The following is a 27751-nucleotide window of genomic DNA, read 5'->3' as shown; positions in this document are numbered from 1 at the left end:
CATATTTCCCTGCAAAGCTGTAGACCTATCATGCAGAAGCTATCCATTATTTCCTTTTAATGTTAAATGAATGCCTTTGCACTAGTGCATTTAGCTTGTAAAAACTTGGACAAAGGATAAAAATCCCTTAAGATCTAAAACTGAGCCCATCTGAAGTAGTTTTTACTGTATTATGAACTCAAGTCTTGTGACTTTGGATTTCTTTCTTTGTCATAACTTGCATTTTAATGTGCCTGACGATATCATTTGAAATAATCATTACCTTAGTAGGGGTCACTAATCATTTCCACCTCTGTTTTCTTCATCTCTGCTTTCCATCGCTCTTCATCTTCAGTATCTTAGCCTGTCATTAAAAAAAAAAAATAGTAGATTAATCTAGGCTTAAAAGACATCAGGTAAACAAACAAATTAGAAAATGTTTGATCTCATTAATGAGCAAATAAATGCAAAATAAAAGAACAGTTGGGAGCTATTTTGCCTGTTAAATTAGTGATTTATTTTCAAATGACAACACCCAGTGAGAATAAAACCTTGTACACTGTTTCTCACACACTACTGGTAATATTGTCACAACTTTTGAGGAAAACCCTTTGACAATGTGAGTCAAGGGCGTTAAAAACATTCCTTCCATTTGATCCTGTAATGATCCTGCAGGGAATCTGTCCTGTAAAATTATCAGAGACATTGACCATGATATTCACATGGAATATTTACTTCAGAGTTATTTGTAAAAGCAAAAAGTGAAAACAACCCCAGTGTCCAAAATGGGAAATGGGATAAGTAAGTTACACTATGTTCATTAAGCAGTATATTAAATATGTGTTGAAATTATGATTATGAAACGCTTTCAGCAATGCAAATATAAGAATGATTGTTAACTAAAAAGTATAGAATGAAATTATACATACACAATTCTATGAAACATGCAAAGCAAAGAAGGATACTAGAGGGGCCGGCCCTGTGGCCAAGTGGTTAAGTTCACGCGCTCCACTTCAGCAGCCCAGGGTTCATAGGTTCGGATGCCACGTGTAGAGCTAGCACCGTTCATCAAGCTGCACTGTGGCAGCATCCCACATAAAATAGAGGAAGATTGGCACAGATATTAGCTCAGTGATGATCTTCCCCAAGCAAAAAGAGGAAGATGGGCAACAGATGTTAGCGCAGAGCCAATCTTCCTCACAAAACAAACAATAAAAAAAAAAGAAACAAAGGAAGGGTACTAGAAAATAATATCCACAAATGAAACAATGGTTCTTTTTGAGTAGTGGGATGTAGATGATATTTTTATTGCACCATGCTCCATGTTTTAATAAAAAATGTTGCAATTTTCTTAAATAAATGAAATTGTCTATTTTCAAAGTCGTTAGTATGACGTCAAGGTGTTGCAGAAGCACACACTCAGTGGTTTTCCAATTGCCCAAGAAAGGACCTGGACCCCGATCCTAACGAGCTGTGAGACCTCAGCACGTCTTTATATAGCTTCTTGGCCTCAGTTTTCTTATTTATAAAATGAACAACAGAACTAAATGACACTGTAAATTCTCCAGGTCTAAAACTCTATGATTTTACAAAGGCAAGGGTCAAAACGATCTCTGTTGTGTTTTTAAAGTGAGAATCAAATGAGACAATGTTTATGAAAGCAATTTAAAATACGAAAAGCATTACACCATTTTACATTAGTACTCCTAGTAAAATTCAGTTATGTAACTACACTGTGTGTTGGACTTTGGCAAAAATAATCAAATGATGTTGAGTGTCAATTTACGTACATATTTATTGTTTCCGTTTTGGATTGGTGGACAATGGAAGATGTTTCGATAAATTGATGTCGATGAAATGACAGCCACCCCAAACAAGTAGGGTTGCTCCATATCTTGTGTACACCGGCTTGCTTCTTACTTAGTTCATTGTTATAGGGAACGTTGTTTTGAGGCTTATACATCTAAAAAATTTTTAAAAACTACTACTGGATTTAATAGTCCATTTAGTTGTTGCTAAAATTACATTTTTCTGTACCTTTTTTTAATTTGGTTATCAAAGCACTGAGGCTGTCAGGAGAAATGAGAAACTAGCTGTGCATAAATGTTTACTGTATAATGCAGTAAAAAAATATTGAGCATCAGGACAGTTTTAAATAGTAATAACAGGAGCCAGATTTTTACACTTATATATCAATCAGCAAGACTTTTATTATCACTGTTAAAAACTTTTGGTTTTCATAAATGAATTAATTTATTCAAGTGATGTTTGCTTTCCAACCAAGTTGGAGGGTGTCGGGCACTATCACAGGTGTTGACCAGAGAATAGAATAGAAATGGTACTCAAGAGGTTTACAGTCTTGAGGATGGTGTAGAAAGACACTAAACGAGCCAACAAACAGATAAAGAAATTAAAACTACTATCTGTGATAAGTGTGAATGGAAGGAATTAGGCGCCACAAAAAAAAAGACTGCTAAAAAATGACCCTACTTTAGAGTGGATGGTTAAGGCCCGGAGGGGCTCTCTCTCAATAAATGAGCACCAGACCAGAGAGAGTGAGGGAGAGAGGGAGCCAGCCACATGGGAGGGGGAAGAAGTTGCAGGCAGGAAGCAGCAAGCACAGACAATCCGAAGGGGGATAGCTGGCCTTGTTCAAGGCACTGAAAGAAGGTCAGTAAAGCTGGAAACCACAGAGTGTGAGGAGGACAAAGGAATGAGATGCGATTGAAGAAATGGGAAAAAGTCAGTTCAAGGAGGGTTGTACCTCTGGACAGAAGTTTGACTTTTATTCTGGGTGCAATGGAAAGCCACTGAGTTGTTTTTACCTCCACCCCTTCCCCCGGCTTACTCAACTTCAAAAATTTTTATTTTCTATTCTTTAAAATAAGTAATACAGACAAATGGTAAATAATTTAATGGGAACAAAAGATTATAGAGTGAAGAGTCAGCCTGTCCCATTTCTGTCTGCTCCCCATTCCAAGTCCCCTGTCCAAGAAGTACGAACGTTGCCAACATACATCTGTGCATGAGGGACAGAGGGTGGAGACGAGCATAGACATCGATAGTTTTTCTCAAATGGTAGCATAATACACACATTGTTCTGCACTTCGCTTTGCTTGTTACTTAATATATGTTAGTGAGTGCTCCACATTAATACATATAGATTTGCCTCATTTTTCTTCTTATTCAGTGGCCACACAGTATTCCATTGAAAGAATATCTCATAATTTAACTTGCTTTTTATTTGGACATTTAGGTTGTTTCCAACTTTTGGTGTTACATATAATGACACTCCAAGTATCACTGTTCAATTTTTTTTTCACATGTGAATATGTCAGTAAGAATAAATTCCTAGAAATAGGATAAATTCCTGGAAATCTTCATTTTTAATGTTGATAGTGCCAAATTGCCTTTCAAATTGGTTGGAACAATTATTTTACTCCAATCAACAATGTATGAAACTAATGGTTTCTTCATATATTCCCTCAACTAGCATTCTTTTTATTTTATTTTATTGTGATAAGAACATTTAACGTGAGATTTACTCTCTTCGCAAGTTTTTCAGTGTACAGTACATTATTGTTGTCTATAGGCACAAGGTTGTAGAGCAGATCTCTGGAATTTATTCATCTTACTTACCTGGAACTGTATGCGCATTGACTAATAACTCCCCTTTGCCCCCTCTCTCCAGTCCCTGAAAGCCACCATTCCCCTCTTTGATTCTATGAATCTGACTATTTTTAGATACCTCATATAAGTGGAATCATGCAGCATTGGTCTTTCTGTGACTGGCTTATTTCACTTAGCATACTGTACTTAAGTTCATCCATGTTGTCACATATTACAGGATTTTCTTCTTTTTTAGGGCTGGATAGTATTCCATTGGGTATATATATCACATTTTCTTTATCCATTCATCTGTTGATAGACATTTAGGTTGTTTCCACATCTTGGCTTTTGTGTATAATGCTGCAATGAACATAGGAATGCTAATATCTCTTTGAGATCTGATTTCACACTGCATTATCAAATATTTTTGTTCTTATTGTTAAATATTTTTGTTCCTATTGTTAAACATTTGTGCAGGATGGTACATAGTAATTGGCATTGTTTGGTATTTCAGTTATGAATGAGGTAGAACATTTTTTATTGGTGAAAAATTCATTTATATTTCTCTTCCAATGAAGCATTTCTTCAGTTTTTTGGCAATTTTCTATTGAGTTATTGGCTTTTGCTAATTAATGTGTAGGTGTTTTCTCCATTTACTCTTTATAATGTACTTTGCATATTGTATCTATTTATCCACACAAAATTTTCTTTTTATTTTTATGTCATAAAATTCACTAGTGTTTTCTAGTTGCTGGATTTGGTATTATGTTTAGAAAAGTGTTTTTCACTCCCATATTATTAAAGATAATTATCTAATTTTTTACTAGTATTTTTGTGGTTTGTTGAATTTTTAAAAAATATTTAATCAACCTGGAATTTATTTTGGTGAAAAGAGTAAGGCAGGGATTCAAATCCATTTCTTTTGCAGATGGGCTTTCAAATTGCCCCGGTATTGCCTAAAAATAAGCCATCAATTCTCTAGTGATATAAAAGTCAAATATTATTACATACTAAAAGTAGATTCAATATATATTTCAGTCTATTCTTATACTCTGCAGTCTTTCCTTTTTATAGGGATATATATTTGCCAATAATAAACTGTTTTAATTACTTTTTATAATATTTAATAGGTATAATTGATCTTTCTTCAGAATTTACTTGGTTATTCTTGTTTTTCCATTGAATTTAAAATTAACTCATATAGTTCCAAAAGTAATTTTCTCTGGTATTTTTATTGAAATCACATTAAATTCATGCTTTAATTTTGGGAAAATTGGACTTTACAATATTGAGTCATTCTACCCAAGAAGAGGGTATATCTTTTTATTTGGACAAATATTACCGTTAATTACTCAGTAGTGTTTGAAAGGTTTCTTTATATAGATCTATTAAATTTCTTATCATATTTATTTTGTGTAATTTTATGGCTATTATAAGTGATTTTTCTATTACGTGTTCTGATTTGTTATATAAGTAATTGAGTTAATTCTAACTTCATAGTTGATTTAAATTCACCTATTGTCTTTATGGTTTCCAGGTGTACAGTCACAGAACCTACAAATATCACTATGCTTGTTTCTTTCTCTCCTAATTTCTACTTCTCCTTTCTTTTTCCGGCCTAACTGCACATACGATTCAGAATAGTGTTAAACAATGGTGGTGATTCCGGACTCTCTTGTATGTTTGCCGAGAAAGTACCCATCTGTTCATGGTTTACTAATACTTTTTTTGAAGATCAGGGGACATATCCAATACCTTTGTAGCATCTATGAATATGATCCGATGAGTTTTCATCTTTGCAATATTAATATGGTAAAACAACAGATTGTCTCATCTGGAGTTATCTTTGCATCCCGGGTATGAACCCTACCTGGTTGTGGTTTGTAAGTCTTTAAAGATGGACTTTGATTTCATTAGCTAATATTTATTTATGACTTTCACATTGCTATTTGTAAGGTATGTCTGGTATCAATGATGAACTAGTTTCAAAATATTTGGAAAAAACCCTTTATTCCTCACTGCTATGGAATATTTTAAATAGTATGAAAATGACATGTCCTTTAAATGTTAGAATTCAACCATGAAACTAACTGGGCTTGAGGTATTTTTTTTGTAAACTCACTCCTTAACTACTTTATTCTTTAATTTTTTTTATTTCAGTAACATTGGTTTATAACGTTGTATAAATTTCAGGTGTACATAGTAATATATTTCGATTTCTGTGTAGATTACATGTTCGCCACCCAAAGACTAATTACCATCCATCCCCACACACATGTGCCTAATCATCTCCTTCACCCTCCGCCCTCCCTCCTTCTGGTAACCACTCCCTCTAGTAACCACTAATCCAATCTCTGTTGCTATGTGTTTGTTTGTCCTTGTTTTTATCTTCTACTTATGAGTGAGATCATATGGTGTTTGACTTTCTCCCTCTGACCTATTTCACTTTAGCATAATACCCTCAAGGTCCATCCATGTTGTCACAAATGGCCAGATTTCATCATTTGTTCTGGCCGAATAGTATTCCATTGTGTGTATATGCCACCTCTTCTTTATCCATTCATCCCTTGATGGGCACCTAGATTGCTCCCAAATCTTGGCTATTGTGAATAATGCTGCAATGAACATAGGGGTGCATGTATCTTTATACATTTGTGTTTTCATGTGCTTTGGGTAAATACACAGCAGTAGAATAGCTGGATCATATGGTAGATCTATTCTTAATTTTCTGAGGAAACTCCATACTGTTTTCCATAGCGGCCGCACCATTTTGCACTCGTACCAGCAGTGTATGAGGGTTCCCTTCTCTCCACATCCTCTCCAACACTGATTGTTTTCTGTCTTGTTAATTATAGCCATTCTGATGAGAGTGAGGTGATACCTCATTGTAAATCTGATTTGCATTTCCCTAATAGTTAATGATGTTGAACATCTCTTCATGTGCCTGTTGGCCATCTGTATATCTTCTTTGGAGAAATCCCTGCTCAGATCTTTTGCCCATTTTTTAATCAGATTGTTAGTTTTGTTGTTGTTGAGATGTATGAGTTCTTTGTATATTTTGAATATTAACCTCTTACCTGATATATGGTTTGCAAATATCTTCTCTCAATTGTTAGGTTGTCTTTTCATTTCATTGATGGTTTCCTTTGCTGTGCAGAAGGTTTTTAGTTTGATGTAGTCCAATTTGTTTATTTTTTCTGTTTCCTTTGCCCAGTCACACATGGTATTTGAAAAAATGCTGCTAAGACTGATGTTGAAGAGCATACTTCCTATGTTTTCTTATAGAAGTTTCATGGTTTCAGATCTTATATTCAAATCTTTAATCCATTTTGAACTGATTTTTTTTTTGCATGATGTAAGATAATAGTCTGCTTTCATTATTTCCCATGTGGCTTCCCAGTTTTCCCAACACAGCTTATCAAAGAGACTCTCCTTTCTCCATTGTATGTTCTTTTCTTCCTTGTTGAAAATTAGCTGTCCATAAATGTGTGGGTTTATTTCTGGGCTCTCAGTTCTGTTCCATTGATCTGTGTGTCTGTTTTTGTGCCAGTACTATGCTGTTTTGGTTACTATAGTTTTGTAGTATATTTTGAAATCAGGGAGTGTGATATCTCCAGCTTTATTCTTTTTTCTCAGGATTCCTTTGGCTATTTTGGGTCTTTTACTGTTTCATGTAAATTTTAGGATTCTTTGTTCTATTTCCGTGAAAAATGTTGTTGAATAGGGATTGCATTGAATCTATAGATTGCTTTAGGAAGTATGGATATTTTAACAATGTTAATCCTTCCAATCCATGAGAACAGAATATCTTTATATTTCTTTGCGTCTTCTTCAGTTTCTTTCAACAATGTGTTATAGTTCTCACCGTACAGATCTTTCACCTTTTTGGTTAAGTTTATTCCTAAATGTTTATCCTTTTTGTTGCAATTGTAAATGGGATTATATTCTTAATTTCTCTTTCTGCTACTTTGTTGTTAGTGTATAGAAACACAACCAATTTTTGTATGTTGATTTTGCATCCTGTGACTTGACTGTATTCATTTATTATTTCTAAAATTTAGTGGATTCTTTAGGGTTTTCTATATGTAAAATCATATTGTCTGCAAATAGTGACAGTTTCAATTCTTCCTTTCCATTTGGATACCTTTTACTTCTTTTGCTTCCCTGATTGCTTTGGCTAGGACTTCAATACTATGTTAAATAAGAGTGGTGACAGTGGGCATCCTTGTCTGATTCTTGTTCTTAAGGGATAGCTTTCAGTTTTTCTCCATTGAGAACGATATTTGCTGTGGTTTTGTCATATATGGCCTTTATTATGTTGAGGTATTTTCCTTCTATACCCATTTTATTTAGAGTTTTTATCATAAATGGATGCTGTATCTTGTCAAATGTTTTCTTTGCATCTATTGAGATGATCATGTGATTTTTAATCTTCATTTTGTTAATATGGAGTATCACATTGATTGATTTGTGGATATTGAACCATCCATGCATCCGTGGAGTAAATCCCACTTGATCATGGCATATGATCTTTTTAGTGTATTGTCATATTTGATTTGCTAGTATTTTGTTGAGAATTTTTGCATCGATGTTCATCAGTGATATTGGCCTGTAATTTTCTTTTTTTGTGTTTTCCTTGTCTGGTTTTGGTATCAGGATAGTGTTAACTTCATAGAATGAATTAGGAAGCTTCCCCACTCCTTCAATTTTTTGGAAGAGTTTGAGAAGGATGGGTATTAAGTCTTTGAATGTTTGGTAGAATTCACTGGGGAGGCCGTCGTGTCCTGGACTTTTATTTTTTGGGAGATTTTTGATTACTGTCCCAATCTCCTTACTGGTGATTAGTCTATTCAAATTCTCTACTTCTTCTTGATTCAGTTTTGGAAGTTGTATGATTCTAAGAATTTATCCATTTCTTCTAGATCATGCCATTTGTTGGCATATAGCTTTTCATAGTACCCTCTTATAATCTTTTGTATTTCTGAGGTGTCCATTGTAATTTCTCATCTTTCATTTCTGATTTTATCTGAGCTTTCTCTCTTTTTTCTTGGTAAGTCTAGCTAAAGGTTTGTCAATTTTGCTTATCTTTTCAAAGAAACAGCTCTTGGTTTCATTGATTTTTTTCTATTGATTTTTTCGTCCTATTTCATTCATTTCTGCTCTGATTTTTATTATTTCCTTCCTTTTGCTGATTTTGGGCTTTGTTTTTTCTTCTTTTTCCAGTTCCTTTAGGTGCACTGTTAGAGTGTTTATTTGGGATTATAATTGTTTGCTGAGGTAGGCCTAAATTGCTATAAACTTCCCTCTTAGAACCACTTTTGCTGTATCCCATAGATTTTGGCATGTCATATTTTCATTTTCATTTGTCTCCAGGTATTTTTTGATGTCTTCTTTGATTCTTTCATTGACCCAATCAATGTTTAATCTCCACATATTTGTGGGTTTTCTGATTTTCTTCCTGTAGTGGATTTCTAGTTTCATACCTTTGTGGTCAGAAAAGATGTTTGGTATTATTTCAATCTTCTTAAATTTATTGAGACTTGTTTTGTGACCTAATATGTGATCAATCCTGGAGAATGTTCCATGAGTATTTGAAAAGAATGTGATTTCTGTGGTTTTTGGATGGAATGTTCTATATATATCTACTAAGTCCATCTGGTCTAATGTGTCATTTAAGGCCAGCGTTTCCAACATCTGTGTATTAGGTGAGTCAGCTATGTCTCCTGATCTTCTGTTTGGATGATCTATCTGTTGGTGTAAGTGGAGTGTTAAAGTCCCCTACTATTATTGTGTTACTGCCTATTTCTCCTTTTATGTCTGTTTATAGTTGCTTTATATGTTTAGGTGCTCCTATGTTGGGTGCATAGATATTTACAAGTGTTATATCCTCTTGTGGGATTGTTCCTTTTATCATTATGTAATGTCCTTCTTTGTCTCTTGTTACAGCTTTTGTTTTAAAGTCGATTTTGTCCCATATAAGTATTGCTACCCTAGCTTTCTCTTCTTTCCCATTTGCATGCAGTATTTTTTTCCATCCCTTCACTTTCAGTTTGTGAGTGTCTTTAGGTCTGAAGTCTGTCTCTTGTATGCAGCATATATATGGGTCTTCGTTTTTATCTAATCAGCCATGCTATACCTTTTGATTGGAGCATTTAATCCTTTGACATTTAAAGTAGCTATTGAGAAATATATATTTATTGCCATTTTGTTACATTTTTCCTGTTACATTTTGTTACAATTTTTCTCTGTTCCTTTCTTCTTTTTTGCTCTCTTCCCTTGTGGTTTGATGGCTTTCTTTAGTATTATGTCTGGGTTCCTTTCTCTTAATTTTTTGTGTATTTATTATAGGTTTCTGGTTTCTGATTACCATGAGGTTCATATATAATAAACTATGTTTATAGAAATCTGTATTGAGTTGATGGTCTCTTTAGTTTGACCTCTTTCTAAAAACTCTACTCTCTTACTCCCCTCCTCTCATATTTTATGTTTTTTAAATCATATCTAATCTCTTATATTGTGTGTGTCTATCCTTTACTCTCTTATCATCGAAATAGGTAATTTTAGTACTTTTGTCTTTTAACCTGCATATTACCTTCATAGGTGGTTGATCTGCTACTTTCACTGTATTTTTGCCTTTATCAGTGATTTTATTGCCTGTTTGGTTTTTTAAAATAATTTTCCTATTCCTATTTGTGATCTTCTCTTTCCCACTTAAATAAGTCCCTTCAGCATCTCTTGTAGAACTGCTTTCTTGGTGATAAATTCCTTTAATTTTTGCTTGTCTGGGAAACTCTCTCCTTCCATTCTGAATAATAACCTTTCCAGGTAGAGTACTCTTGGTTGTAGATTTTTTTCCTTTCAGTACTTTAAATATATTGTGCCACTCTCTTAAGCCTGTAAGGTTTCTGCTGAGAAGTCAGCTGATATCCTTATGGTGTTTCCTTTGTATGTCACTTGTGGCCTTTCTGTTGCAGCTTTTAGGATGCTCTTTTTATCTTGAATTTTTGATATTTTAATTATAATGTGTCTTGGTGTGAGCTTCTTTGGCTTTATCTTGTTTGGTGCTGTCTGTGCTTCCTGTACTTGGATGTCTGTTTTCTTCCTCAGGTTAGGAAAGTTTTCAGCTATTATTTCTTCAAACAGTTTCTCTGCCCCTTTGTCTCTCTCTTCTCCTTCTTGGATACCTATAATACGAATGTTAGGTCACTTGATATTGTCCCAGAGTTCCCCTAGACTATTCTCATTCTTTTTAATTCCTTTTTCTTTTATCTGTTCAGCTTGGATGACTTCCTCTAGTCTTTCATCCAGCTCATTTATCAGCACTTCTGTATCATCTGCTCTGCTATTGTGTCCCTCTAGTGAATTTTTCATTTCCAGTATTGCATTCTTCATTTCTGATTGGTTCTTTTTTATATTTTCCAATTCTTTGTTGATGTTCTCACTGTGTTCATCCAGTCTTCTCCCAAGATCAGTGAGCATCCTTATGATGGTTTGTTTGAACTCTTTGTCAGGTAGACTGCTTATTTCTGTTTCATTTAGTTCTTTTTCTTGGGTTTTGTCCTGTTCCCTTGCTTGTAACATATTCCTTTGCCTCCTCATTTTGCCTCTTTCTCTGCCAACATCTGTGTATTAGGTGAGTCAGCTATGTCTCCTGATCTTGGAGAAGTGGCCTTATGTAAGAGATGCCTTTTGAGGCCCAGCAGTGTGCTTCCCTCTTATCATCAGTCCAAATGTTCCAGGAGTCACCCCTGTGTGGGCTACATGTGTCCTTCTGCTGTGGCAAGCTTGCTCTTACTGAAGGTACCCAGGCAGTCTAGGCTTTCCCCCTGGCCAACTGTTTGTAAATCAGGTTTGGGGAGTCCCAGCACAGTTGGCTGCAAGGTCTAATAGCACACTCCTGTTGCTGTTTTCCTGTTCTGTGAGTAGGCCCCAAACATGGCTGGTTGCTAGTCTCAGGGGCTTATAATTGCTGTAGGCCTCAGACCCACAAGGCTGTTGTCAGCTCTCTCAGGATTTCAGCTGAGTGGGGCTGGCCCCAGGCATGGGAGCACTCAACTGTTTCTGGTTTTTGAAGGCAGGACTGATCCCCTATGTGGCTGTTTAAGAAGCACAGGTCTTCTGCCACTGATAAGCCCCATGGCCCACAGGTCCACACATACCATCAACACAGTCCTGGCCTGTGCATACTTCCTGACCCCCTGGAGTGTACCCAGTCGCCCCACTGCAGAGGCCCCCACACTCTCCACCAACGCCTCCCACAGTTCACCTGTTCCTCACACAGGCCCTGTCCCACAGAGGTGGACACACTCACCTGCCTATAGAGGATCAAGGCATCCAGTCTATGCACATGGACAAGTACCCTAAAGGGCTTGCTGTTGGGTGGAGCTGATACCTAGGGCAGTCTGCCTGCCCTGGCTGAGCTGGGTTAAATCTGTGCTCTAGTGGGTGTGGCAGACCTCTAGGCTAACAGACTAAGGGAAGAACTCCAATGGCATCTGCCAGCATCTGTGTCAGCATGACTGTCCTGAGTTACAACAATGGCTGCTGCCAATGTATCAGTCTCTGGAGAGGTCTCACCTCTCACTGAGATTCACCCAGAGCCTACCAGGTGAGTCTCTTTTCACCAAAGGACTGTGCACCTTTCTTTCTGGTGATTGTATGTTGCTTTCTGAGACAAGTGAATTTGTACGTGGGCCCTTGAAGAGCTGAGTTTTTCCACTTATGTCTGATAGCTTTTCTAAGGTTATTTCCAGGGTTGTAGTTAATAGCCAGCAAAGCCAGATATTATGACACTCATCTCAGTTGTGCTGAGTCTGAAGGATGTTTATAGCACTAATGCACCCCTGTTTAGGTCCCCACTCCTCCAGGGAGGGCTGTGTACCTTAGGGTGGCTTCCACTCGGCTGTGAAGTGACATGGCTCAAAGGTGGCTTTTTCCTCTCCAGAAGGAATTTCTGCCTCAGTCAGGACTGTCCCTTGTTGTGGGGGTTCTTTTTATCCAGTTTTCACGTCTCTCTCTTGGGTAATTTTTCCAAGAATAGTTGTAACCTGGTTGTGTTCATGGGAGGAGGTGAGTTCAGAGTCTGCCTATGCTGCCATCTTGATGAGATCTCTGCTCCTTAACTACTTTAAAAGTTTTTTAACCTGAGGTAATTGGCCTGTGTTGATTTCCTAAGATTTCTAGGATTGGTTTTGTTGGTTATGCTGTCATGGAAAATAATCAATTTATCCAGAATTTCAAATTTCTTTTCATAGAGTGATACAAATTAACCTTTTATGTTTCAATTTATTTAATATTTGTAGTCATTTCCCATTATTAGTTGTTATTTTTGCACTTATATTGTCTCTTCTATAAACCAGTTAAGGTTTTTTATCAAAAAGTTAGTTTCTGATTCATGTTTTCAATGATAGTTCTGTTTTCTAATTCATTACCTTCTGCTTTCTTCTTTACAATTCTTTTCTACTGCTTTCTGTTGGTTTGTCATACTTCTGTAATTTCTTGAGCTTAATAGATTGATTGTGTGCTTAATAGATTAATAGTACCATTTAAGCTTAGAGAATTTTCTTGAATATTTCTTGTAGCGCTAATCTGCTAGGGATATATGCTCTCAATTCTGTTTAACTGAAAATGTCTTAAACTTCATTTCCGAGGGATAATTTTCCTGGATATGGAATTTTAGGGTGAAAATTTTCTTCTTTCAAATCTTTAAAGATGCCAGTCCTTGGTAGGCTGTCTTGTACTGTATTTAATAAGTTAGTAATCATTCTTACTTTTGGAAATATTTTAGCCATTATTTTTCCAAATTTTTTCTCTATCCCAAACTCTCTATGCTCCTTCTGTGGCTCTACTTATCCGTATGTCTTGGTATGTCTCATAGTCTCTTCATTTTTAAGAAATCTTTCTTTGTGTTTAAACTTAGATTTCCTATTGCCCTGCATTAAATTTACTGTTACTTCCTTCTGAATTTCCAATCTGCTTTTAAGCCCAGCCAGTGAATTTTTAGTTTCTGATTTTTTTAGTTCCAGATTTTCCATGTGTTTAATTTTTTTTTCCTAAAGATTGGCACTGGAGCTAACAACTGTTGCCAATCTTCCTTTTTTTTCTGCTTCCCCCCCCTCAAATCCCCCCCAGTACATAGTTGTATAATTTTAATTGCAAGTCCTTCTAGTTGTGGCATGTGGGATGCTGCGTCAGCATGGCCTAATGAGCGATGCCATGTCCACGCCCAGGATCTGAACCGGTGAAACCCTGGGCCACTGAAGCAGAGCACACGAACTTCACAACTCGGCCATGGGGCTGGCCCCCTTAATTTTTATAATTTTGATTTCTCAGCTGAAACTCACCATCTCTTCACTCGAAATGTCTGTGTTTTCCTTTTAATCCTCAAACAGATTTATGACACTCTTTGAAAGTTTTTAATTCATAATTCCACAATGTGGGTCATCTCAGGCCTGTTTTTATTGACTTTTTTCCCTCCTCATTATGAGTCACATTTTCCTGCTTTTGCGCTTGTCTAGTACCTGTTTTTTGCATGTTGGATTGCATCTGCTGTGTTGCTTAGAGTCTGGGTGTTGTTCCCTCCCTTTAAATAATGTTGAGTTTTATTCTAGCAGGCAGTTAATTTACTGGTGGGTCAATTTGTCTTCAGGGTTTATCAGGATGGTTCTGGAGTGGCACTTACTCTATGGTTAGTATAGCCCTATTTTTTTTTAACAATCCAATGACTTAAGTAAATTTATAGAATTGTATCACCATCACCACAATTCCACTTAAGAATGTTTCCATCATCCCTAAATGCTCCTTTGTGCCATTTACAGTTAATTCCAGCTTCTATCTTCATCCTAGGAAGATGCTGACTTGCTTTCTGACTATAAATTTGACTTTTCTAGACATTGCATATAAATAGTCTTTTGTGTCTGGCTTCTTTCATTTAGCACATTTCTGGCTTAATACGTTCTGTAGCATGTATCAGCAGTTCATTCCTTTTAATTGCTGAATATACAGTCTCATCAGATGGATATACTTGTTTTTGTTTATCCAATCACCAATTGATGGACATTTAGATTGTCTCTTATTTTTTGGCTATTATAAATAATGCTGCTGTGAATATCCATGTACATGCCTTTGAGTAGATCCATGTTTTTATTCTCTGGAGTAGACTTCTAGAAGTGGATTTGCTAGGTTGAATGGTAAATTTATGTTTAACACTTTAAGAAACTGTCAAAATGTTATCCAAAGTAGGTGTACTATTTTCATTTCTACCAGAATACATGACATTTCCCATTTCTCCACACCCTTGTCAACACTTGGTATTGTTTGACTTTTCATTACACCCATTCCAGTGGGTTTGTAGTGGCATGTCATCGTCATTTTAACATGCATTTCTCTAGTGACTAAGGATGTTGAGCAAGTTTTCATGTACTTATTAGCCATGCATATATCTTTTTTAAATGAAATGTGTACTCAAATCTTTGGCTCATTTTTAATTCAGTTGTTAGCCCTACTTTTAAACTGTGGCTTTCCTATGATTTCAACAGACTTCCTGGGGTATTCAGTGAAATGACTGCACTCTGACAGGTCAGAACCCCAGGGTTGCCCTGCACTGTAAGCTCCAGCATCCCAGTTCAACTCCCAGCCTCTCAGCAGCTCTTCTCAGCCGGTGATCTGGTGTTCACTCTGAGCATGCCCAGGGTAGCATCGAGAAAATCTCAAAGGAAACTTCATGCAGATTTCTAGAGCTACTTCTCTGGGCAGCTCTTTCCTCTCCGGACACCCTGCTCCGTAAATTAGAGCTGCCTCAGCTGCCCTCAACTCTGATGGTTGTTTCCTCCACCCAGGAAGGCCACTGCTCTCAATCTGGGTTAACTGCCTTGTACTACAGTCAGGAAAGTGACCCAGGCAGAAAGTGGAGGCCAATGTAAGATGTATCTACATTCATGTGTTTTCCTTCCCTTAAGGATGGCAGACCTGTTTGGTATATTGTCCAATGTCTGAAAATAGTTACTTCACATATTTTCTCCAGTTTGACAGTTGATTACTTTGGGTAGTTAAATCCAATACCTGCTACTTGACCACGTCCAAACCAGAAGTCCCTTCTTTTTAATACCAACATGTTTATCCCAGAAATTTTACTTCTAAATGTATATATTCATAGAGAATATATATATATATAAAATGTTAGTCTGAAATTTTATTAAAAAATTTTGAAGATCTCCATGGTTTTTCATTCTTAAATAAATAATGCTTTCTTCTGGGAAGATTTTTAATGTTACAATAAAATAATAGTATATATCATTTTCCAGCTGAATCCTTTACTGTATGGGGCAATTAAATAATCATTTATAAAAGTTTTGACTGTATTGGTGGAATTTATTTAGGTCCACTGAGGACCTGTTTGTTTATAACGTTATATAAAGTTCAGGTGTACATCATTGTATTTCAACTTCTGTATAGACTACATCATGGAATTTAAACTTATGAGTATGAAGTGATTTTTTTTCTATTCCAACTGCTCATAGAAACAAAAAATACATGCTAAAAAAGTTCCATCTGTGACAGCAGATTGATGCAAAAAGGGGCAGAAGTTCAAATTTGAGAGGCTATTAAAAGGGAAAAATAGAAGAAACCATCAATAGCCTCGTTATTCTGGTCATAATGAAATTAAAATGTAAATATGGTCTGCCAAAATGAGATTGTTTGTGAATGCCAGATTAAGAGATGGTAATGAATACAAATCAAATTATACTCTGTGTGCAGTTCTGGAATAGTGGAATGAAGAGAACTTTGTCTATATTCAGTGTGATGATACTATAATTATAATTAGGTGATAAGGCAATTTTTTTTTTAAAGACTGGCACCTGAGCTAACTGTTGCCAATCTTCTTCTTTTTGTTTTCTTATTGCTTTTTCTCCCCAAATCCCCCCAGTACATAGCTGTATATTTTAGTTGTGGGTCCTTCTGGTTGTGCTATGTGGGATACCACCTCAACATGGCCTGATGAGCGGTGCCATGTCTGCGCCCAGGATCCAAACTTGTGAAACCCTGGGCCACTGAAGCAGAGCGTGCGAACTTGACCACTCAGCCACGGGCCCGGCCCCGGGAAGTTCTTTTTAAATTTGCCTTCCTTTTCTCTCTGTCATTTTCTCTCTCTCTTTCTCTCTCTTTCTCAACTCGCCTTCTGAGTGTTTAATGTCTCTGATTAATACTGTGGAGGATGTTAAGACCAGCAAAACAATAGCTTTGTTTTTCCATGTTTATGAATTCGTTAGTTCTTAAACGTTAGTATAGGGATTAATGATAACACAGGGATTAATATCTAAATCTTTTGTAGCTAACATTCTAGAAAATTCCAGATCAGCCCTCGAAGTACAAATACATCAGCTGTTTGCTCAATAGAAAGGCTTTGAAAAATTCAAAATTAGGATCTTTGCTGAAAACACTCTGCCTATAATCTCTTGAAGCCAAAAAAGAAAGGCAATCCCATATCATCTGTAAATATTTCCCAAGAGAAAGTGACCTGTCAGAAGAATTCTAATAGCCTCCTTTTGAATTCTGACAAATAGCTCACACTTCCCAAAAAGACTATGTATCTGTCTATCATCTCTCTACCAATCTATGTATCTATCATCTGTGAATGTATTCATAGTAATAATGTGATTTAGTCTAAAATCTCTGCCACTGTAGTTTCTTAAAGTAATATTGAGTTTAATGATTTGAAATTCTTTATAATTTATTTTCGTTAGTTATTTATATTTCAAACTTTTTCTCTTCAGATAGGAAAATATAAGCATAGATTCTACTCCTTGTGTTTCTATCCCTAATCTCAAGATATTACAAAATTATTAAGATATAATTAATTTTGATTTATATTCACTTATAGGAAGTATGTTCTGTAATATAATTTCAAGTGTTGGTGGCCAGATAGGATCCAAAAATGATTTGAAGTCACTGTCCAATAGTTAAAATGATCATATCTCATAAATGTGAAAAATGATGAAAGATAGCAAAAAGATTAGGGATCAGGAAATCTGAATCTTAGGTCAAGCAAGACAAGATTAAATTAACTGATTAAATCTTAGTTATTTCAGTTATCTTTCTCATCTAAAAAACAAGGTCTTTTATCTGAAAGATAATGTAGAGCACATCTCCAAGAACGCCGTGATGCAGCTCGCAAGCCAGACATTTGCGCAGAGTATTTAATAAACACAAGAGGGTGCTGAAGCCAGAGTTTTCTTCATAGAAGAGTCATACCCTTTAAATTTGCCTTCCTTTTCTCTCTCTTTCTGTCTCTCATTCTCGCGCTCGCTCTCTCTCTCTCTCTCTCAACTCGCCTTCTGAGTGTTTAAGGTCTCTGATTAATACCGTGGAGGACGTTAAGACCAGCAAAACAACAGCTTTGTTTTTCCATGTTTATGAATTCATTAGTTCTCAAGTTTTCCTGCTTTTCAAAATGATTAAAACTAGAGTTGGTATGGTCCTAACAGTTACTTTGTTTTCCTTTAGCTTAAAATTTTCCTGGAATTTTTAGAAAACCATTTCTTTTAGCTGTTCTATTTGAAAGTATATTTTCTTTTTAATACATAGTTTTCTCTTTTCAAATGTCTCATGACACAGTCTCCCCCATAGATAACATTATCTTGCAGTTTGGTCTTTGGCACTGTTCTTATATCTTCACTTTAAAAAATTAGATCTCCCTTTGCTAAGATGTCTATCCAAGGGCCACCATCTGAGCTGACGTCACAACCCTGCAGTAAGCACTTACACAGTGTCACACTCAGTAGCAGTCACAAGGAAATCCTGATATTAATGATGACACCTTCTACTTGTACAGTACTATTTATTTTATCAGGTAAATGCTAATCCATCTCCTCATTCGATCTTTTTACATAAGGCTCTTTTGAAGCAGATGTGGCATGCCTTACTCTTTAAGAAGGAAGAAATGGAAGATCAAAGATGCGAAACACAAAGGACAGAAGTGATAGAGTTGTGGGGAGAACCCGTGCACTCTGGCCCCTGGTCGAGGACTCAATCCCCTAAACCATCTTTCCTCTGAAGAAACAGGCATTTCCTTCAGCCCTGAACTAAAGCTAACACTTTATTTGACATCTCTATGAAAATACCTGGTTTAACATTAATTCACACGTGATCAGAACTTTTGCAACTAGTTGGAAGGAGAACAATAGACCTTTTAGAGTTGCCAATAATCTGCTGGTTTTATGATCAGTACATTGATTGCTCTTATCTTTTTGTTTCACAGCCCTGAGGCAGGGCAGGAGGAAGCAATTTCTCAGTGTGGTTCTTCATAGAACTTTTTTGTTTTTCTGGCTCTTTTTTCTTTTTTTAAAATAAAAGAGACATTTTAAAGAACGAAATGGAAAAAAAATGGGACTGATATTATGTGTGAATTGCTTTATTTTTGACTTCTTTACATGACATTCCTAAAACAGATTTCTAAACATCTGCTTTAATCAGCATCTTAAGTTGCTTTTTTGTTTTGTGTGACAATTTTGTTCCCTATTGTTTATTTGTGGGTTTTTTAAATAGATTTAATAGATTTGACATATAACATGGTGTCAATTTAAGGTGTCTAACATGTTACTTTGATATATTTACATATTATAATGTGACTGCCTGTTGCCTATTGCTAATCCAGGGCCTGTGAATGTGCTAATCCCCAAATTTTAGGAGCTGTGACTAAACTACAGAATAATTGGATTTGGATATCTGGGGAATCAAGTTTCGGGAGAAGAGACGAGAGATATTTCATAGTTTCTATATCTTGGCTCTGATCATAATCTCTGTCTATTTTGGCAGATAAAATGTAGCTTCTCTCATCTGTACCAAAAAATACATATTGTTTTATCAAAAGAGAAAAGAAGGATTTAAGGGGAGCCATCAAGGTGTTGGCTTCCATGTTTTATGGCATGAGAAGAAGCAAATCTGCACTGTGACAGATATTAGCTCTTACCTTTGCACACTTGCGTTAGCTCAATGTCATCCAGGATAGTGTGCACATTTTCACTTATTGACTTTAGTGAGGGAGTGAATGCTTCCGCCTCGGGGTGTATTTCTGTTGGCTCAACAATCTACTGGAAGTCCCCAAATACTTTTCTTTTGGATCACCTTAGTTCTTCTCTGCAATAACAGACTGGGCAAAGTTCACCAGCCAAGCAAAACACACGTACAGTGAGAATTATAAAGTAGTCCACACATTTGGAGAATCAGCTCCTACCTTGACATAGCTTTGTTGGCCTATGAATCTAACCAAGCTGCCGTCATTGCTACACAGTGATGTACATCCTAATGAAATCACATGTTGTTTAAACCTGCACTTGATATATCCCCTCAAGCCTTCAGTGTAAACAGCATTTACAATTAAAAAAAATAGCCTTTACTGCAAACGAAAACAAAGATGTGTTCATGTATTTGAACATTTATCTCTTGTGTAAATTTCTAACACTGCAGAGTAAGATCAGAGGTAGTCCAGAAGGAAAAGAATGTGTGGATGCTTGCAGTGTAGACTGACACCCAGCATGTGACCTAACACTATTTCATATCCAGAAGTGGAAATTGTGATGAATGGAAATTACATAGTGTTTATGAAATACAGGAAACACTAAATATCCTTCTCATTTTTCATACCAAAACATCTATTTATAAGTACTTGTTAAGAAATTTAGAAAACAATAGTAATTTTGGAGAAGCTGAAAATTAGAGTAAATCTGTAGGTGATTATTAAATATCTAGTATAAACAGATACATTTTTCCCCCTAAAAATATCGAATGCTTGTAATTACAGTTTATAAGAATGAAAGACATTTTCTTCTCGGCAGATGAAGGTGCAAGTTTTTGAATCACTGCAAAATGTATATGCCAAAAAAAAATTGAATTTATTTTAATTTAAAAATGTATATATTCAGCTTATCCAATGATGGCCTGGAAACTGGAAGAGAATAGGGGTGAAAAATAAGCGAGACAGGTACACAGTTGAAATGGGCTCAAATTTTCTGGGGCAAATATTTATTCATTCTAAGCTTCAGTTTCCTTAACTGAAAAGGAGTGGTGACTCCCCACTGCTAAAACAAGGATTAAATGAAAAAAATTTTTTTAAACCATGGGAAGTGCATAACAGAGTACCTGACACACAGTTAAGCGTTTGTACATTTTAATAATTATTATTATTTTCTATTTCAGAATGCTGTTCAATAACTTGAACATATATTGATGTTAATGTAATGCTTATTGAAATTCTGTGTGTTAAATTTCATAGAAATAATTTCTCGTCTTTTTAAAGAAAATTCAAGTCATAGTCTCCCATTTTGTTTTCTATCTTAATTTTTATTTTATTACATGAACGTAACATGAATACATTTTCCATTTTGGAAGCATTAAAATGTGCCTTATAAGTGACTGCTGTTGGGAGAAAAGCTTAATATTGTAGATTCTAGTTAAATTTTGGTTTTGTTCACTTGTGTTACAAGAATACATTTCCTTTCTTTAAAGCATTAAAAGATTGCTTGTTAGTGACATGTTAGAGGAAACACTCCGCATCCTTGAGGAACAATAGTAATAGTGACAATAAAAGCAGCAATAACAAGAGCAATCTTGGCCTGTCCTCCTTCTGCTGCCCCTTTTCCATCTTCACTTCTCCCAAGGATGAGAAGGAGAAATTCATTCCCTAATTGGTGGGTGATAGCCATCGGCCCATATTTTTAAGTAAAGTGGAGCCAGTCTATTAAAAGGCTATGAGATTGAGGAATCGGTCTCTTCACTTTGCTCTCTGGTTTTGACCAATATGAGGTTATGCAGAACTAAACTCCCTTTCTCATAGACTGTCCTAAGGCTTAGACCGATGTGGAGAGGGGATGTGTAGGGGAGGTGAACGTGATGGGAGGGGGGGAAGAAAGACTTCAGCCAGTCCAATTGGTTGCGAACCTAAGCCATCTGTTCCATTATGGCCTTTATCAATCACAAAGCTGACATTTTTGTCTCTATCTGTATATTAATTTGTTCTCCACTTGGGTAAGAACAAGTGGATTATTTGGTGGTCCCAGAAAACCCAACCACTCCCTGAACAGCTTTCCCACAATCCTCAGCTCCTCTTCAGTGATGGCCAGTGCTCTACCCTTTAATGCACCATTCCATGACTTTTCCTATGCTTTTGCATAAACATATATGACTCCAAAAACCTATACTCCATTTGTATACATCTCTATATATTTTTAATATAAATTGTATCCGTTGCATGAATTTTTCTGCAACTGGTTATTTTTATCTCAAGATATGTCTTGAAGATCTATCCCTCTGTCTAATGCTTTCCTTTTTATTCACACTTGATATTCCAGAGAAGGAACATGCTATGGTTTATTCAGGCATTACCATAATGAAGGACATTTAGGTTGTTTACATATTTTCAATAGAGCAAAAAGAAAAATGACACGATGAATTTTTTTGTTCATGTCCCCTTGGAAAGTGTTCCTCTAGGGTTGATACGGAGAAGTGAGGATTGCTGGAACATAGACTGCATTTTTAGTTCTAATGAATACTGCTAAATTGTCACTCCCAAGGGCTCCATCAACTCAGATTTCTGTCAGCTGTGTCTGAAAATTCTGCTTCCTCCACAGCCCAACCCATACCAGATATGATTAGGTTTTTAATATTCACCTATCTGATTAGTAAAAAGCCATACCTGATTTTAATTTGCATTTTCTTCATTTCTATTGAAGGTATGCATTTTTAATATACTTCTTGACAATTTGCATTTTTTCTACTATGAACTTCTTTCTTTTTTTTTTTTTTTTTTTTTTTAAAGATTTTATTCTTTTCCTTTTTCTCCCCAAAGCCCCCCAGTACATAGTTGTGTATTCTTCGGTGTGGGTTCTTCTAGTTGTGGCATGTGGGACGCTGCCTCAGCGTGGTCTGATGAGCAGTGCCATGTCCGCGCCCAGGACTCGAACCAACGAAACACTGGGCCGCCTGCAGCGGAGCGCGCGAACTTAACCACTCGGCCACGGGGCCAGCCCCTATGAACTTCTTTCTTATTCTTACATTTTGAACTTTTTTCTAGTGGGTTGTTTGACTTTTTTTTTTTTTACCGACTTGTAAAATATTTTAAATACGTTATTGGATGAGAATCCTCTGTTAGTTATATAAGGCAAATCCCTTTTCCCAGTCTAAGTTGTTTTTTTAACATTTAAAAGTGTTGTATGTAGAACCAAAGTTTTGCATTTTGATGAACTTGAATTTATGAACCTTCGTGAGTTTTATTTTTTGTTTCTTATCTAAAAATCCCTTTCTACCTCAATGTCATACAGATAATATCCTATATTTTTTCCTAGTAAGTTTATAACTTTCCTTTTTTAGTTATACTTTGAAATCTTATCTTAAGCATTTCAAATTAAAGTCACAAAAAACCATAAACCCAGCAAATTAAATTCTTTCAAACAATGTTTATAAACAATCAAATTCTTGTAAATATTTAACATCACACGCATAACTGTTACAGATCTAATTCTCTTAAGTGCTTCGAAGACTAACCTGGGAGACATACAAACTAAAAACAGAAACAAATAATCCTAAGTGTAAAAATTCTCCTTCTTGTTTAGCTAGCTCTTGCTCATTAGAGGTTTGCAGTGAAAATTTCAGAGGATGAATGGATGTTTGTCAGCCATTGTCTTCTGGTTCTTTCTAACTTTGGTTTCCCCCAAATAATACAAGTATAACAGTAATAGTAATAATAAGAGGTAACTTTGACTCAATGCTCACTACAGGCTAGGTAGCCCTTTTGCAAAATTCCCTATATGAGATCTCATTTAATCCTCACACCAACTTGAGGTTGGTATTATTATTCTACCCATTTTATAGATCAGGAAATTGAGGTACAGGAAGGTTCAATGACCTTCCCAAGTTTAGAGAGCTCATAGGCAGAGGAGGAGGATGTAACAATCTTGGACACTGTCTCCAGAGCCTGTGCTGGCAGCCAGTGTGAATGCGGCAATTTGTATTTTTCTTAAAGGATGTATTTTCCCTCTTTGGACATCATTTTCCTCATTTATTAAATGAGGAGATTGGAGGAGTTAGCATGAGTTTGCTTTTTATTTCAAATTCTACAATTCTTAAAAACACACCCAAGACTTAAAAAAGTAAAATTAGCTAGAATCGAACCATATAGCTCTCTGATTAATCAACTGTTTCCAACCCCTGTATAATAGTCTAATTCAGATATCCTCCTGTCCCAGTTGGGAGTAACTTTGAAGTTGCCAGGCAATGCAAGGCAGCCCCAATTCCAGCATAGATAGAGATGCTGAGAGGCACCAGCCTCATGCTGCTTTCTTGGGCTCCTCATGGCTCTGGAAGATTTCATCATTATCCTACGCTGGTCTCTGGGCTCTATGAAGGGCCCAGCTGTGATCATCTGCTAAGAAAACTCTAGGCCCACTTCCTGCTAGATTCCACCAAGAATACAGACAACCACAGAACAGCCCAGGAAACACATACCTTCCCTTTGGAGTGCACATCATCTCTGCAAAAGTCAGACACACTTTTTTTTTGCCAGCTGACAGCCCATCTTCTCCTTGAGAATGCACAGGAATATCTTCACTTGTTCGAACTCTCACACAGAAGAGTTCATGTAAGCTGTTAGAGACGACCTGTTTGGCTCATCCATTTTACTTCTGCCTTGTCTTGTTCTCCTGCAAAGCAAAATGGTAGAAAACATTTTAAACATGGCACAGCATTTAAAAAAGGGTGGAAGTGGTTTTCACCATAGTCACAGATAAAGATCTGACCATGGTCTTGCATGTGGTAGGTGCTTCCTAAGTATTTGTTGGATGACTGTTAGTGTCTGTCCTCTTGCACAGCATTCAAAATCATTGAAAAACTCTGATAATCAGGGCTAACAGGTATTCAGATATCACTATGCATCAGGAATTGTTTTACTTGACATACTATCTGCTTTAATCTTCCCAAAGCCCTCTGAGGTGGGTACCTAATTTTGCCCTAAATGATGGATGAGAAAATTGGGGCACAGAAAACAAGTAATTTGGCTATTAGCTGTTAAGTTGTTTATGTGGGATTTGAATTTGGGCAACCTGTTCTTAAGATCCCATGTTTCCATATGCGATACGTTACCTGCTTCTATATGTAATACTTAAAAATAAGAACCAAAAATTAAGCTTATGTTTTGATTTGATAAACAGATAAACTATAGAGCATCAGCACTGTCTATACTAATAATATTGTTGCAATGTGTAGATTGCAAACTTTGAAATTTTTTTGCAAATCCATTCTCTCTTGTCCATCCTCCATTTGGTCATAGATTTTGAGATGAATTTTAACAGTAGGAATATAATCCATGGCCACTGAAATAAGCCCTAGGCAGCGATTGAACTAAAAGTTCAATTACACTCCAGCCAACAGATCTCAGTGGCCCCTAACTCTGGGCTGAATTAATGAAACGTGCAGGTTTTACAAATCATTTACATTACATCACAAATCATTTACAAATACATTTAGCATGCATTCTACATGCTGAAGAGACAGTTATTTAAATAGTAACAATAAAAACAGCAGCCATAAAAGCTGTAAGTGTCTCTAAGAGACAGTAATGAAAGTCCGTCATGAAATAGTTTATCTATTCCAGCCGAAATTCTAAAGAATATATGACTCTTCCTGGAGCAGAAACTTTAAATGTTTTGACTCCTGAATCTGTTTTGTCTTCCAAATCCTTCTTTTTTTGAAGGATTTAGAAAAATGACAACAAAGAGTTCACAGGAATTTGTTTAGCTACAAAACAAAACAAACAAAACATTTTCCAAGAGAGGCCCTGGGGTCCCCGTGTCAGTTCTGATCTTTATCTCCATTTACAGGACCTTCGGAGCACTGACCTGAAGGCATTCGGGGTTGCTTAAGCATCAAAGAGGATTGATGTACCATGTACCAAATATCTTACAACTATTCCCAACTGAGGCTGAGGAAAAGAAAAATATCTTTTACTCGGCGTTTAACTTCATGGCCATTAACAAAAAGGAAGTCATTAATGATTTGGTTCTGAAATGAATTTTAAAAAATGTTATAAAGACGACTTTATTTGTCTCCTCATAGATTAGTTTTTGAAATTCAGTTTCTTATAACCAACATTATGAATTAAAAATGTTGGAGCCCCTTGTAGACTATGAAATGATTCAAGTTATTTTATCAGAATAGTTAATATACTTTTAATGAAGACTGGATCTTTCAATGAATAATTATTATGAGTGTACATCGTTGATTATAAAAAAGCAGACTCTGCATGAAATCATAAACTACTTCTAGGGAACTACTGCTAGAGAAGATGATTGTCAAAGTAACAGAAAATATCTCAATGTGTAATATATAAAGATATTCCAAAATAACTAAATTCAAATGTATCAAAGGATATAACTGCTGAATCAAAACCAGTCTTAACATTTGACCCTTCTGGGCAAAAATAAGCCTCGCTATTAGCAGAGAAAACTTAGCATGCCTGGCTAATTGACTGGTCTCAAAGCTGGCTTTTCTTTCCATGACTGACCTCCAGGAATGTAAAGTCCTGTTGTCTTTCACCTAACATAGTTTCCTTAGATCCCATTTGGCAACACTCATAGGTAAATAACTAAACACACTGTCTTTCAAGTAACTGAAAAGAAATGAGTGAAAGATGTCTGGTCTCAAGCAAAATCAACTGCATAACAAACATCTATCGATCTTTACATCTTTTCAAAACCCAGAAATATATGGACATTATAAAAGATATCCATTATTCACTTCTGTATTCCAGACACCAAAGGTAAGAATCAGATGGAAAAAAAGAGTCAAATTCTATATAGTTACCTCTATTGATTTATTCTGAGATATGGAATCATTTGCTAAATAGATCAGTTATTTCTTTCCTTTCTTACTATTTTTGTAAAAAGAACTTATAAATGTCTTTAGTTTTCTAAATTCCTATCTTTGCTTTCTTTACATTACATTTAAATCTGCATATAAAAAAATAATACAATTTGATGATCCCTCTCATAGGAGAAGTTTATTTAAATAGTTTTCTTCTTTATCAAAAGTAATGGAAAATTGCTCTATTTTTTTTGGAAACATTTCTGAAAGGATCAAATTCAGAGACTTTATTATATTATGGTATGCTTTGCACAACATATGTCTATATCGAAAACAATGTGAATCCATGCCCAATTTTCCTCCTTTCAACCTTTTATCATCATAAGATATGTAACAAAGACATTTTTCTGAATATTAGTAATTGAAACCTAATATACTTTGGAAATTTACATGTCTTATGCTTGATTAGAATTGTCACTTTAGATTGCCATTTTATCTCCTGCTATTTAAATTAAATATTTCCTCACTAAATATTTTTACGGCTCCTATTATATCAGTTATGAGAAAGGGTGTAGAAAAAGGTTATAAAATCTATTATCTATACAAATATGCATGGCATGGGACATACTCATTTCAGTAGGAAATTTGCTAAGTAGACTTTCACCCAGAAATGAATGCAATTCCACCCAATTACTGTAAATCACCACTGCAAAGCAGCATGGTGCAGTGGGAAAAAACAGACCTAGTTTTAACTCTCAGCCTGACTACTTACTAGCTTTGTAACCCTGAGGAAGTTTCTCAACCATAAAATGGAGACATCATACACTATTATTTGTAATTGTTAAAATCAGAAATACTGCATTACACATAATGCGACTTGTTCATAAAATACTCTACTATTATCCTATCAATGGAGCACGACCTGCCTGTAATCTCGAAACTTAAAATCTGTATGAATACCTTGTTAGCGTAAGTAAGAAAATTCACTTAATTTTGAAAACTATTTTATCATATCCTTTTAAGCCAGGAAATTTTCACACTTAATTTGAGGTTTCTTCACAATTACCTAAATCAGTTACATCTTTTTAGAATTAGGTACATGGCCTGGGTGTCAGGGAAATGCAATTTAAACCTTACCTAGATCCTTAATGTCCTTTCTTCCATTATGACCCAACATGAAGTTCCACCATTACCAGAATCCAGTGCCTCAGAAGAATAGTTCTTCAGTGTGAGGAAATAAGCCCTTATTTTCTAATTAACTCTGAGGCATTATAGCATGAGACAGCCCTAACTTCTCCTAGAACAAAAGCAAAGT

At 35.8% G+C, this 27751-nt stretch overlaps 1 long non-coding RNA gene across 1 annotated transcript; it reads right to left on the bottom strand.

The window, feature by feature from the left end:
- Positions 1-262: 262 nt before the first annotated feature.
- Positions 263-27751, bottom strand: LOC138919351 (uncharacterized). The gene is made up of 3 exons (XR_011429500.1): positions 27574-27751; positions 24085-24278; positions 263-343 (listed from the first exon to the last, which is right to left on the bottom strand). It is a non-coding gene; the product is annotated as an uncharacterized lncRNA (long non-coding RNA).

The sequence above is a fragment of the Equus caballus genome, chromosome 20 (genome assembly GCF_041296265.1).
Source record: "Equus caballus isolate H_3958 breed thoroughbred chromosome 20, TB-T2T, whole genome shotgun sequence".
Classification (NCBI taxonomy): domain Eukaryota; kingdom Metazoa; phylum Chordata; class Mammalia; order Perissodactyla; family Equidae; genus Equus; species Equus caballus.
Note: the sequence above shows the minus strand (reverse complement) of the source record. Positions and strands in the feature narration are given on the sequence as shown.